This window comes from Sinohyriopsis cumingii, chromosome 7 (genome assembly GCF_028554795.1).
Source record: "Sinohyriopsis cumingii isolate HCF-2022 chromosome 7, ASM2855479v2, whole genome shotgun sequence".
NCBI classification, from domain to species: Eukaryota; Metazoa; Mollusca; class Bivalvia; order Unionida; family Unionidae; genus Sinohyriopsis; species Sinohyriopsis cumingii.
In genome coordinates, this window is record NC_142967.1 from 20001267 (window position 1) to 20015963 (window position 14697).

General features: G+C 38.0%; 1 protein-coding gene across 2 annotated transcripts in view; it reads left to right on the forward strand.

The window, feature by feature from the left end:
* The first annotated feature begins 12919 nt into the window (after positions 1-12919).
* The window catches only part of LOC149794832 (protrudin-like), a 96647-nt gene continuing 94869 nt past the window's right edge, over positions 12920-14697 (forward strand). Inside the window, exon 1 of one of the 2 annotated variants that reach the window (XM_089964490.1) lies at positions 12920-13049. The gene's annotated coding sequence lies outside the window, so the exon portion shown is untranslated. Of the gene's footprint in view, positions 13050-13098; positions 13277-14697 lie in introns of those variants that run through there. The other variant, XM_089964491.1, reaches the window with a different exon arrangement.

The window sequence follows — 14697 nt, forward strand, 5'->3', positions numbered from 1 at the left end:
GCCTGGAAGGTGCCACCATTAACCAGGTGTCCATGAAGTTCCAAACAAAACAGCCCTTTTCAGGGCTACCCAATACTCTAGAAAAGAAATAACGATCGATTTGCCAATGTGTGTAGGTAGAGTAGTGTGAAAATAAACACTAACTCTTTATTAATAGTGGGAGTGTATGTGATTGTGTGTTAGTAACTAATAAAGTAAGTTTGTGTGAATAGTAGATTATGGGTTTCTTTATTGTTTTTTAGCGTATGTGGAGAGTATAGTTTGGGTTATATTATATGAAATGAGAAAAGTGGGGATGTTTTCCTTCACGTTCGCGCGTTGTTGGGTCATGATCTAGGTAAGATAGATTTTATGTTTTTTAGGGGGATGTTTTCCATCACGTCCGCGCTTTCACTATAATAACCCACAGTGTTCGTTGTTCAAACCATTCTGCAAAGAATAAAAAGAAGATGGCGTCAAACCAAATCGACAAAATTCAAACCTTGCAAGACGTTTTAGACAACTTAGGAATAATGGAACAGATGCTATTAAGACTGGTTGAAGACCATTATTCCTATAGTCCCCATCGTGTGAAGATGGAAATTAATAACTTAAGGAAAGCAAAGGACAAGATTAGTGGTGTCATGAAAGAGATCAAGGAGGAGAAGGAGGATGAAGAGGAAAGAATAAGAATAAGCAAATGGAACGAAAAGATTGAAAAAGAAGAAGAAAATGAAAAGAGGAAGAAAGAAGAGGAGGAAGAGAAGAAGAAAGAAGAGGAGGAGAAGAAAAAAAAGAAAGAGAAGAAGAGTGTAGGAGATAAAATAAGAACTTGGTGGAGGAAAAGAAGAAATTAGAAGAAGAAGAAGAAGAAGAAAACCCAAAGGCCCTTTTCAGGGCCAGCCATATTTCTCGAAAAGAGATAGTCTTTGAATTGCCTACCCTTTTTTTATTTTATTTTTTTATTTTTTTAAAAAAAAAATAGAGACCCTCCCTGTTTCAATTTTACATAGACCCTATACAGTCCCAAGGGTTTATGTCCATGTTAAATTTACATAGACCCTATATTGTCCCAGGGTTTTTGGCCATGTTAATTCCCATAGACCCTATATGTTCCCACGATTTTTCTCCATGTTAAATTTACATAGACCCTATATTGTCCCAGGGTTTTTGGCCATGTAAATTCCCATAGACCCTATATGTTCCCACGATTTTTCTCCATGTTAAATTTACATAGACCCTATATGTTCCCAAGGGGGTCTGTAATGATAAATCCCATAGACCCTATAAGATCCCCATTAACTACTCAAGATATATGTTATCATTGTCAAGAAAAAGGACATTTATCTTCAGAGTGCCCTAAAAAACAACAGGAGTAAGGGGAAGAGGGGGGTTTCGAACAGGAAGAAAGAACTCAAACACGTGCAGAAAGAGAAAAAAGAGAAGAAAGAAAGATTAGGAAAAAGTGAGGAAGAAGAGTTGGAAAAAAAACAACTGTGAAAGTGAAGAAATTATTTTAAAAAACAGAGTAAACATAGACAAAGAAGATTTCTATGAACTTTTTAAAGTCTTGTGTTGTGTTATGAATTGAATTGTAAAATTTGTACCAGAATAGACCAGGCATAAAACGTAAGTGTCTCTTGGTTTTGATATTTTAGAATATGGACCCACACTCACGCAATCACACACGTACATCATGGGTAAAAAAAAGGGCTTTGAGTTTTAATTGATTTTGGCAATTGAAATACTATCTCTTTTCGACAAGTGGTTGGCCATCAAAAGGACCGGACATAATCATCTTTAATTGCCTTAATTAAGCCTTTGCCACCCCCAAGGCCTGCTTCTGGACTGGCTCCTGTCGATGGTAATTTGGTAAAAATCACTAGGGATTTTATCTCAGTTGCAGTAACAGGGCTGGGTTGGTTTGCACGGGAAGATCTTTTTCTCTTGGGTCGTAATAAAGAAGTCTAATACATTTGTTTTAGACTCCTTAACTCTGCTAAAATGTCTGAAAGTACTGTTATCGTTTGGCTTTCACTATTCTCCTTCTCTACTAGGCCTTGTTTCTTCTCTGCTGTTTCTTCCTGTCGTTTCCTTCTTTCCTCTTCTTCTTCTCGCTGTTGCTGTTGAAGGAGAAAAGCTTGTGCTGCTTCTTTCTGTTATTGTAAAAATGTCTCCAATTCTTCTTTCTGTCTCTGTTTAAAATCCTCGACATGTGGTAAAGGAGAAGGTGGTGAAGGTACTGCGAAGAAAGAAAATCGACTACATCCCAATTAAAATCGACCTCTTCTTCAAGTAAGCCTGTGTTGAATTTGGTAGCCACTGCTATACCATCGCTTCTCGTCTCCATGGACGGTGCATCCCAATTCATTGTCTTCTTAGTTTCCTTTATTGGTGTGGTTCGCCTCAGAATTACATCATTTGGCGAACCCCCTAGTTCCTAAACAGTAAAGGATGTTATGTCTGTTTTTTTTTTCTTCTTTTTAAATAGGTGTGTTGTATGTATATTTTATTTTACAAATTGCTTTTGGATAAAATTTTGATAGGGTTTGCAACACCGCCCTATTCTAGTGTTTCAAAAACTCCATTGCCCTGGCTGGTTTTGGAGTTGTTTACATGAGTGATCCATTGCTAGTGGATCGGTATTGTCCGGTGTGTGCTATATGTATGGTGTTATATTGTTTAGTTGCTTTTATTCTTGTGTTTGTGTTCGAACTGGCTTATTAAGTCAAAACTTTTCAAGTTGTTCTTAGTTGTTTTTATTTAATAGTATATGGAAGCATTTTAGTGTGGGTAAGTAGTGGGTCATAGAAGAGTCGTTCTTATTGATTTATTTATTTGTTTTATTATTATTATTATTATTATTATTATTATTATTATTATTATTATTATTATTATTTGTTGTTGAGTAAAATGTGTAAGAAGCTGTGTATGTGGTATTTGTGTGTTTATGTGTGCACTATATGTGTATTTGTTGTCAGAGATAGTATAGTCTTACAAGGATCTCTTTTACCCAGAATAATTTATGTCACCTTACGATATCTATATAAAAATATTATTATTCAAAATATTCCCTTCTTGTTTTCATAATGGAATACCATATTATGTCATTGTATAAACTCTTTTCCTCGATATTATTTGTAAACAATAGTTGCATGGCATTAAAATTTCCATATTTATTTATGATTTTGTTTTTTTATAATTTGTCTCTCCGTATCTCACCGGTCATCCAGCTTCCATGTAGATATAAAAATTTTCACCTTGGACAGCCTTTGATTTTATGTTCACATAATTTTTCCATATTATCGGCCAGTTTAAATTCGGATACTTGAATTCTATTGTGTGTTATCTTGGCTTGCTATCTCATTTAGTATATTGTATGTCTTCTTGTTTTTATCCCATATATCTTTGTTATCTCTATATCTATATAATAGATCGCTTATTCTTTTACAAGTCTCGGGTGGTTTTAATAGTTTAGTTAATAAGTTATTTTGATATATTGTATTGTTAAAACGACATAGGTATCCATATATGTATATGTAAATAACTTCCCATGGTAATTGGGGAGGGTTATTTGTACATTTAAATCTATTCAAAATGTAAGATTTTTGTGTTATACTTAAGTTGGGTAGGGCTAATCCTCCTTTGTCCTTAGGTTTGCATATATGGTCTTTCTTTAAATGGTGGATTTGTTATCCTAAATAAAGTTCAGTATTTTCTTTTCAATCATATTAATCATTGCTTCTGTTATGAGGTTAATCTTCGTATATGACCAAGTTTATATTTGTGTTTCAATCTTGATTAATAGCTCACTGTAGTTTTTGTGAGTAGAGTTCGTTCCATATGTGATTCCTAAAGCTTTTACTTTTTCTTAATTAGGTTGGGTGGGGGAAACCTGGGTGGTTACCCCGCCAGTTGCCTATTAATAAAATCTCTGTCTTATCGTGACTAATAGCTGAACCAGAGGATTTTCCAAATGTTGTGAATTCTTAATGTAAATGTTTGAAGGATAAGCCATCTCTGGTAAAGTTAATGCAGTCATCTGCATGTAATATAGTTTTGAAATCTCTTTTCATATTTGGTATTTTTATTCCCTGAATGTTGTTATTTTGGTTGATATTTATGTTCAGGGATTCTGTAGCTATTACATAGACAGGGGACAGCCCCATCTAACTGATCTTTGCATACTTATTTCTTTGGAGAGATCTCAGTTTATTATTATTTTTGAACTTATATTTTGTACATGGCTCTTACCCAGTTTATAATATTGTGTCCGAAGCCACATTTTTCTAATGTTTTAAAAATAAATCATGCTCTATTCGATCAAAAGCCTTTTCTTGATCGAATAGGTATATGACTCCTTTTTCCCCTTTAGTATTTAGTAATTCAATTATAGCACCTATAAATAGAGCATTATTTATGATATTTTCCCCCTTCCCCCACATCTTTGATTTATATCAATAATTTTGCTTATACAATTTTTTATTCTGTTAGTTATAATTTTACTTAGGATTTTGTGATCATTATTTAGCAAAGTTATTGGTCTCCAGTTCTTTAAGATTTCTTTTTCTCTCCCTTCCCTTTATATATTAGAGTAATAATTCCCTCCCTTAAAGTTGTAGGCATTTCCCCTTTAAGCAGTATATTATTATATAGTAATTCTAAAAAATCTAAAAGTTCTTACTTAAATTTTTTTGTAAAATTCCGCTGTTATACCGTCCGATCCTGGTGATTTCCCTTTTGTAAACTATTAACTGCCTCAAAAATTTCTTTGTTAGTTAAATTTTTTTTCACACATATTCTTGTCATCTAATGATATTTGGTTATACATTGTTTCCTTTATATACCTATTTATTACCTCTTCATCTATATTTTGAGATTTATATATCTCAGCAAAATATTGTCTTATACCTTCTAATATGTCATTTTTATTTTTATAAACGTTATCATTAATTTGTATTAGATCTATCTTTTTGTTTTCTCTCCTTTTAATTTCTAGTCTTCTGCATATTCCCCTCCCTTTTGTTGTATATGTTTTCGTATTTTCCCGCCCTTAATTTAATCCCTTGTGTAGTTTCTTTTCCGTATTCTCCCATTGTTTAATTGTTAATTGGCTCTGTTAGCGGTCTTTTAAGGGTCATACTTTCTGTTTGTTTTTCTTTTAACCATTGTTTTTGTATTTGTTTTGTCTTCCGTTTTATTTCATTTTTAACGTTTTCCCATTATATCATTATATCTTCAGCGTGTTCTTGTTTCATCCTGCTAAGGTGCGTGCAAACAGTACTCACATTCTCATCATCGAGCACGAGAGCACTGTTCATCTTCCACACTCCATGTCCCCATTTAAGTGTGTTCGGAATTTTAGTCTCTAGGAGTACTGATTTGTGGTCTGATAATCTTTTTTTGTAGAATTTCACAGTTTATTAATGCATCGGTTTCACTTTCCGATATATAAAACATATCAATTTTACTTTCCTTATTAATGTCGTATTTATATGTGTAATCTCTCTTATTTTTATCCATAAATCTAAAAATATCTACCATATTATTTGTTTTTGTAAAGGTCCTAATCCATTTAAAAATGCTCCTGTCATTTCCCGTTAATCATTCACTTTTATCTAGATGGGTAGTTACCCAGTGTACATGTTGAATATATTTCAGTTATTTAGTTTTAGATGGACTAAGCGTCCTTGTGAAAATCATCCGGTATTCCTATATTTTCAAGGTTTAGTCCCTTGGCGGTCTGCCTGATAATTGTCGCCACCCCAGCTTTTCTCCCTGTTGGGTGGTTACTAATAAAAACTAACACGTCTAAGTCCTCCTCCAGTTTTTTCATGACATGTATGGACATTCCGTGCGTTTCTTGTATTAAAATTACATCATATTTTTTGGCTTGTGCTGTAATACTTTCAGTTTTATTATTTACGCCATTTACATTCATAGTCAGGATTTTCAGATTTAGCTCCATCTTGACTATGAGAAGGTGCTTAAGTTATATATTTAATTATTACATTATTGTTCAAAACAAAATTTGTGTACGTTCTATAAAGCATTTAGATAGTCATTTAAGTTTTGATTTTAGTGGGTAATATTTCTCGCCCTGTATTCCTCTATGGTTAGGACTCTTCTTTTTTTCGTTTCTGTTGAGACTTACTGTCCTTCTTTGTTCTTTTTCTCTTGTTTCTTTCCTAGGTTCTCTTTCTCGTGGAGATTTACAGTCTTTAATGAGATCGGTGATTTCTGCTTCGGAGGCGTTCTGGGTGTAGATGCCGCTTTTTTTCTTTTTTGCGTTACCATTGGTGTTTCGGCTGTTTTGGGTGCTATATTAGTTTCCACTTCTACTTGTTGTTCTATTGTCTCCTCTATCCTTGATATTTCCAGACTGGTTTGGGAATTTTCTTGTGTCTGCTCTAGGCTATTTGAACTGTTTGCAAAGTTTGGCTCTTCTAATACAAAGAACGGTGCGTTTTTTTTTTCTCTAACAGTTTTGCTTCTCCTCCTTTCCTCTGGATTTTTCTTGCTCTTGCCTTTGCCCTCCTTCTCTCAAATAGCTGGCTTGGTCAGCTAATTCCCATTTAGTTTCGCCATTTATGGTTTGTATTTCCTGTTCTGGTTCGGGAACAGTTCCAGCATGCTCTCCGTCTATATTGGTATTATCTAGTCTCTGTATCTGTTACAGCTGCTGCATAAGATTTTGTAGTTGTATTGGAGGGCGCCTCCTGTGTGGCCTGTTGCGGCGCTTGTTGGCATTCCCTGGCCAAGTGGCCGGTGTTTCCGCATTGATAACATTGTCTATGGCATTGGCCTCCCCTGTACCAGGTTTTGATTAAAAACTCCATGAAGTAAAAGAAGGATGGCATCTTCTTTGCATCTTCTAGAGAAAGGCTTATTACTCTGAATCCCGTGTATATTGATGGGAATCCCCAGTAGGTAGCCCTTATATGATCTTATCGGCTTAACTCCATATTTCTTCTGTATTTTAGTGTGGAGCTCTATAGTTGGTATTTCCAGTGGCAGTCCTGAGAAGTGCACTTCCATTGCTTTCTCTCCGATATTTTTGATCAGGGGAGGAGGGGCGTATATCTTTACGGCTTTTCCCCTAAATTCCATTGTTTGGTCATTCTTGTACAGCGGTACGCCTCCCTTGGCAAACAAGAAGAAGATACCTCTACTTTCGTTTTTCAGTCCCTTTATGTCGCTCATTTTTGTTCCCTTTGCCACCAGGTACTGTAATAATTCGGCTGGCCTTGGTCTTTCTTGTTCACTAATGGGGGCATATTCCCGCCAATCCCGGTGTGGCAGACCGCCAATCCCGGTGTGGCAGAATCACCATGGAATTTGGATCTACCACAGAAGACATTTCCAACATGAAGGTCAGCGGGGTGGAATCTAGATTCTAACACGTTCCCAGTACCTTTACCCAGGTATAAACCATAAAACCACGAAACCACAAGGACTATGAAATGGATTATTCTAAAGTAGGAAAGAAAACTTCTTGGTGATGGAATGAACATAGAAACGAAAATGGACTTTGATTTGGAATTTCGGATGATTCGTATGGAATTTTTAAATAACAAGTTCACAGAACCTTTAAAAAGGTATAACCCGTGAAACCACAAAATCACAAGGACTATGATAAGGAATATTATAATCCAGGAAAATTTCTTGGTAATGGAATGAACATAGAAACGAAAATGGACTTTGAATTAGAATTTCGGATGATTCATATGGAAATTTGAAAGTTTTAACCCAATCAACCTAAGAAAAACGATACCAGTTGGATAATGACTACTAATTTACTAATCAAAATTGCCAAATTTTTCTTATACAAGACACGGAAACTTATTCAATATATTACAAATGGACAGACAATGCAATTAACCAAGGAAAACGATATCAGTTGGATAATGCTTACTGATTTACTAACCAAGATTGCCAAATGATGAATTTATTTTATTTCAGACACTGGATCTCAACAGGAAACTTATTCAATATGGAACCAAATTTCAAATGGATAGACAAAGAAATGAATCAATGAAAAACGACATTAGTTGGATAATGATTACTGATTTACTAATCAAGATTGCAAAATGATGAATTTATTTTATTTAAGACACTGGATCTCTACAGGTATACAACACTATAATTTGGCGCGCTTTTGACTGATGCATATTTTCCATCACGTCCGCGTGATAAAAAATTTCAATCCTTTTGGAAGTGCCAAGGTACTCCAAGTTTTGAAACTATTTAACTGAAGCAATCTGTAAATGACTACTACATACCAAAAAAGAAACATGGCTCTCCTGATAGGTAAGCCATCTAACGATGTGCACTCCAAAGAGAAGCTGAACGGGGAGCCTTGAGATTGGCAACTTAAATAGTTTTATACACTAAAGCTTTTGAGTCAGCGTGATATAGACTTTTTATTCAACTTTTGCATCAAGATGCAAAAAGTAACAAAACTAATTGCAATACAAAAACAACTTAATGACTGTTTTCCGCGTGATGGAAGATTTCAATCCTACATGAAACAAGAAAGCTAAACACGATTAGACCATAATATGCTACGGCATATAGAAATAACTGAAATACCTATAACAATACGCAACACTCACTAAACAAAAACAAAAGCACTTATTCACCTTATTATTTTTATACTAAATATTTTATTTTCGGCTTGAAATATCTAAGTTTAGATAAGAACAAATTACTTCAATTAATTTGATCTAGACAGAACTGTCCTTACATTTATATGGGCGCAAATACAACACAACACTCATCAATACACATCACAAGGACAAATGACTGGCAGTCACTATAATAAAACTAACTACAAGGGACAAAAAGGAAAAGAACCCCTCCCTTAGATTTGATAGTCTTAAGGGGAACTAGTACTATCCTAAGTTCAAAGTGATGATAATTTGGAAATCAGGCCCAGTGCCAACCCGGGCATAGGGAAGAAAGTACAATTATCTAAAACTTTTTCTGGGATAATGCAAAACTATGCAATTACCATTTGACGAGCAAAACAGAGACTGTTGAAATTACATTTATTTTAAATTTTCATTATTACTTTATATTAACACCAAAACGTGCAACACTAATCGGATGGACAGAGCAACCTAGCACCTTTCAAAACATTTTTAGAAAACAAGGGTGTCGCTTCTAAGTCTTACCCAACTAAATGTGTTGGGATGAGGCTATGATGTGTCAACATAGTAGAAGCATCTACTCTCGTATCGTCAATGCTGTTCCATAGGGACTTACCCATGTATGTGAAACCATCATGGACAGTTATCAGGATCTTGGATACGATTGTTTTGAAAAGAAGGATTTATGTGGAGAGGCATGGCTATTTGAAGAGGGTCCTTATCTACGGACCTTAAGACAGAAGAAGTTTGAGGACGAGAAGAAGACATATGCGTTGATCTCTATGTTAACAGAATGATGTTAACAAAAAATAAATAAATAAAGAAGGTCCTTTTTATGCCCGCTCATATGCCTCGAAAAGATTTGTTTCGTGCCTAATTTTTTTTAGTGTGTTGTATAGTTGTTTGTATAATGTCTATTGTCTGCGTTATCTGTCTCTGTCCCGCCAGTCCAGTTCCCGCCAAGCGTTCTATTCCCCCCCCCCCCCACCGCTGTTTGGTCATTTGAGGTCAAATCCTTGTAACATTGTTGCTAATCGTCAGTACCGTGACGTCACCTTCCCTGTTCCATTCATCTTGTCCCTATTCAGTCCCAATACTTTTTTTTGTCCCCCTATAGTCCCAGCCATGTTAAAATTTCCCATGTTAAATTCCCATTGTGCCCTATATGTCACAGGGTGTTTTTCCTTCTTTGTTCTCATTTGCCCTATATCGTACCCTATTACTACTTCCATATACGCCATTAAACGTGGATTTCTCCCGCTATGCCCCAAGCTTGTCACTAAATTGGCGTTCTATACTATGTATGTATGTATGTATGAAGCTTCAGCCGAAGAAGATCCACCGCTCTAGGCAAGAGGGTAAACCACGCATTGATGTGAGCAAAACATCGTATCCAGACAAGGCTGAGGAATTTACCTATGCTCTTTCCAAGACATTTGATTCAGAACCCCCCAACGGCAGTGCCAAAGAAAGATGGGATCACATCAGAGAGACTGTGTACAGCACAGCTACAAAGATCTTTGTTAAGAAGCAATCAAAGAACAATGACTGGTTTGAGGCTAACTCTGCCACACTCATGCCAGCCATAGAAGAGTGTCGCAGTGCTCACCTGCAATACAAGCGATCCCCCTGCCAGAGGACACTACAGGCATACAGGTCTATCAGAAGCAAAGTGCAGAGATTAGCACGGCAGTGTGCCAGTGAATACTGGCTTCAGCTCTGTCAGAGCATCCAGTCAGCAGTAGATATTGGAAACATCAGAGGCATATACGACGGCATAAAGAAAGCAATGGGTCCCACGAAGAAACTGACAGCACTACTGAAGTCTGCCCTGAACGCCATTTGAAAACCTCCCTCTCATGGCCGAACTGGACGAGAACCCTACTGTAGACGAACTAAAGAAGGCCTTAGAGAAACTGTCCCTAGGTAAAGCCCCAGGGAAAGATGGCATCACAGCAGAACTCATCAAGTGCGGCTGTAGCGTGCTGCTCACACACCTGCACGACCTCCTCTGCCAGTGCTGGGACGAGGGTGTAGTGCCTCAGGACCTGAGAGACGCTAACATCATAACCCTGTACAAGAACAAGGGCGACAGAAGCGACTGCAACAACTACAGGGGCATAACACTTCTCAGCATCGTGGGTAAAGTTTTCGCACGCGTCATCCTGAACAGGCTGCAGACGCTTGCTGACAGAGTTTATCCAATGTCGCAGTGCGGGTTCCGCGCAGAGAGGTCCACAATCGACATGATCTTCTCTGTCAGGCAACTGCAGGAAAAATGCAGAGAACAACACAGACCCCTCTACCTGGCTGGCCTTTATAGACCTCACCAAGGCATTCGATCTGGTCAGCAGAGACGGACTCTTCACAATCCTGGCGAAAATTGGTTGCCCTCCAAAGCCGCTAAGCATGATCCAGTCATTCCACGATGACATGAAAGGTACAGTGCAGTAAGATGGCTCAATATCCGACCCCTTTGACATCCGCAGTGGAGTTAAACAGGGCTGCGTCCTTGCCCCCACGCTCTTCGGCATCTTCTTCGCAGTCCTGCTCAAGCACGCCTTTGGGACGTCCACAGAAGGGATTTACCTGCACACGCGATCAGACGGCAGACTGTTCAACCTGGCACTATTGAAGGCAAAGAGCAAAGTGCGTGAAGTAACCATCAGGGACAGGTTCTTCGAGACGATGCTGCTCTAGCCACTCACACAGAAGATGAGCTGCAGCGCCTGATGGCCCGCTTTGCTAAAGCATGCGATGAGTTTGGGTTAACCATAAGCCTAAAGAAAACAAACGTGATGGTTCAGGACGCGGAGCCCCCAAGCATCATCATCAACAACTACGAACTTGAGGTGGTGAGTCAGTTCATGTACCTCGGCTCTACCATCACCAACAACCTCTCGCTCGATGCTGAGCTCAACAAGCGGATCGGAAAGGCATCAACAACTCTCTCCAGGTTGTCGCAGAGAGTGTGGAACAAAAGCATGCTGACCCTGAACACTAACATCACCGTATACCGTGTCTGCATGGACTCTGTACGCCTCACAAGAGAAAAGACTGAGCGCCTTTCACATACGATGCCTCCGACGCATACTCGGGATCACCTGGAGCGATCGAGTAACAAACAACGAGGTGCTCGAGCGTGCCCAGATTTCCAGCATGATTACACTTCTCCGCCAACGTCGCATCAGATGGCTGGGCCATGTACGTCGGATGGATGACGGACGCATCCCCAAAGACATTTTTTTATTCGAAACTCGCCTCTGGCAAAAGGTCGATCGGACGTCCACATCTCCGCTTCAAGGATGACTGCAAGCACGACATGAAAGCCCTTGATATCGATGTCAACACCTGGGAAGAGCTCGCTCTAGACAGATCAAGCTGGCGACATGCTGTGATCAATGGTCTGAAAGCTGGAGAGGACAAGCTATGCTTGCTAGCTGATGAAAGACGATCGCAGAGGAAGAAGGAGCAGCTCCAACCAACACCAGACGCAACCTCAAGTGCAGCAAGTGCAGCAGGGACTGCCACTCCCGCATTGGACTACATAGCCACAGCAGACTCTGCACAACCACCAATCGGGCCATCTCTCATGGGCGCAGTTCCATCGTCTCTCGAGACTAACAGATGCCAACAACAAAATGTATGTATGTATGTATGTATGTATGTATGTATGTATGTATGTATGTATGTATGTATGTATGATGCGTTAAGTTGTATTTTTAAAACCTATAACAACAAAAGACAACTAGAGGAAAAGAATTATGATGGAAACGAATAGGGGAGAGAATATATAAACAAATGAAAACGGGTTTATCACTTGAGAATGATTAACTATTTGCTAAAATATAAACATAGCTGGGTGGGTCTCTTTTTGCAGAGCACGTCTATTATAACTGCTGTGGCTATTGTTATGGTATATTCCTAATGCTTGAAACAAATAATACTTATCGTATGAGTAATTAAAACCAGTTAAAATAACTTAACCAATTAGAAGGTAGGCCGGACTTGAACAGGATCCAACTCGCTTGGAACAGTGTTGGATAGACTACATGGTGAACTGAGATTCAGTATAAAAATTGACGGTGAATGCGAGTTAAATAGAATGCAGATAAATATACTGTTATGGAAAATATGGACTAGAGTATGGTATTGCGGATAGGAATGGGAAATAGGATCGTAGATCGTCGAGTTGGGTACAGGTGGTTATTACCATGGGAAGTGAATCATGAAAGTATCAGGCACAAGTATGAAAGAATAACGTCCCTTGAACAACTTCCGGTTAAACAAACAAAAAATAATAACAATAATAAAGAAAAATGTTCCTGATATAATTCCTACTTTAACATGTTGTGATTTTGAACGCATACCATAGATACAGATAAAAGACTTTCATGGAATCTCACTGAGTCCTGTCAGGTAAGGTTTATGGAAATTTATAATATAGTACTTACGGTGTGTGGGCTAACAGCAGTCGGTTAACATGTGTCTGCAAAAAGCTGCAGGCATACAATAGCAGCAACCACTTGTCAAAATTCCCGAGGGCATGTGAAGTTTATTGTGAATTTTGTACGGAGAGGGAATGTAAAAACTCTTACGGGAGAGGGAACTATAGCGTTCTGACATCATATTAGCTTAAAGTGATCGTAAGTAAGAGTTGACAATATGATTGTGTTTGATCAAGGAAATAGTTGGTGGTGGGGTGGTGGTGGTATAGCAATGCTGATTCGCTCACTCTAATGCGGGCTACTTGCTGTTCTAAATCATGTTTGTATGGATACGTATCATCCTAGAGCCACTCATATTTGTATGGATACGTATCATCCTAGAGCTACTCATGTTTGTGTGGATACGTATCATCGCGTTTGCATGGATACGTATGATACGAGAGCTACTCACGTTCCGTGCTGAGTGATGGTGCTGGCAATTTTAGTCTATTGTAAGGAATGAAATGGTTCTGAGCTTAAGCAGGAATTGCATGCTAGTAACGAAGGCAACGGGCTGCCCCACAGGGGCTCATATTGTTTCTTACAGTTTAACTATCAGTCATACGTGTACTATATAATAATACTGTTATTATTATATCGTACGTATATGACTGATAGTTTAATTCCTCCTTCTCACTCTGAAGAAGAGATCCAGTGTATGTGTATGTCTGTGTGATCTAGATTTTAACCGTAACTTTAACCATTTTTTTAGTCATATCGCTACAGTGTCTGCAGTTTGGCAGGTTATAGTGATGTCTAGCACTGGGGTATCATGCTGCAGACATGTAGCATGATGTCCCACCCAGTCACATTATCCTGACCCCAGGCTGACCAGTCCTAACAGTAACTTATTAATGCTGAGCGCCTAGCAAGGCAGCTTTTTGTACCATTTCTTAAAAATAAGTCTTTGGTATGACTTGGCCTGGGTTTCAACCCACAACCTCCCATATCAAGGCAGATGCTCTGACCACTAGGCCACTGGAGCGGTCAGAAGAGATCCAGACTTTGGTAATTGGATCATACCATTGAATGAGTAGGGTAAGGGATAGCGTTACCATTGATAAAAGGATGTTTTGTAAATTATAGTGGACCTCCATGAATGCTAGCTGATTAGGACCATTGTTGATTCAGTACAATCAGCTTATTTGGTCCTGATTACCCCTGTCTTGGCCAAAATGCCTGGCTGATTTGGACCCAACTGGAACATAGTAAAAGCAATGGAACACACATAGCCTATTTATTTTATTAAGTATTTCTATTTCAGCAAACATGCCAAGAGATGGTTAAAGGTCAATTTTCAGCTCTTAAATTTACATCAGATAGGTATCAGCAAATTTCCAGTCCAAATCTGAACAAAAAGAATTATCACATCTAGTTGTTTGCTAACCAAAATGAATGTTCTTTGTTTATGCTAAAGAGAATTTGAAGTTATTATTGGAATTGTAACATTAGAAAAACATTTTAAAATTTTTCATAAATCAGGATAGTATGGCTGACTTTCAACAGTATGCAACAGTAATGCAAAGTTATTTCAAGTCAGCATGATATTTTGTGTTCCAGAATGGTATTAAATTCAGTAG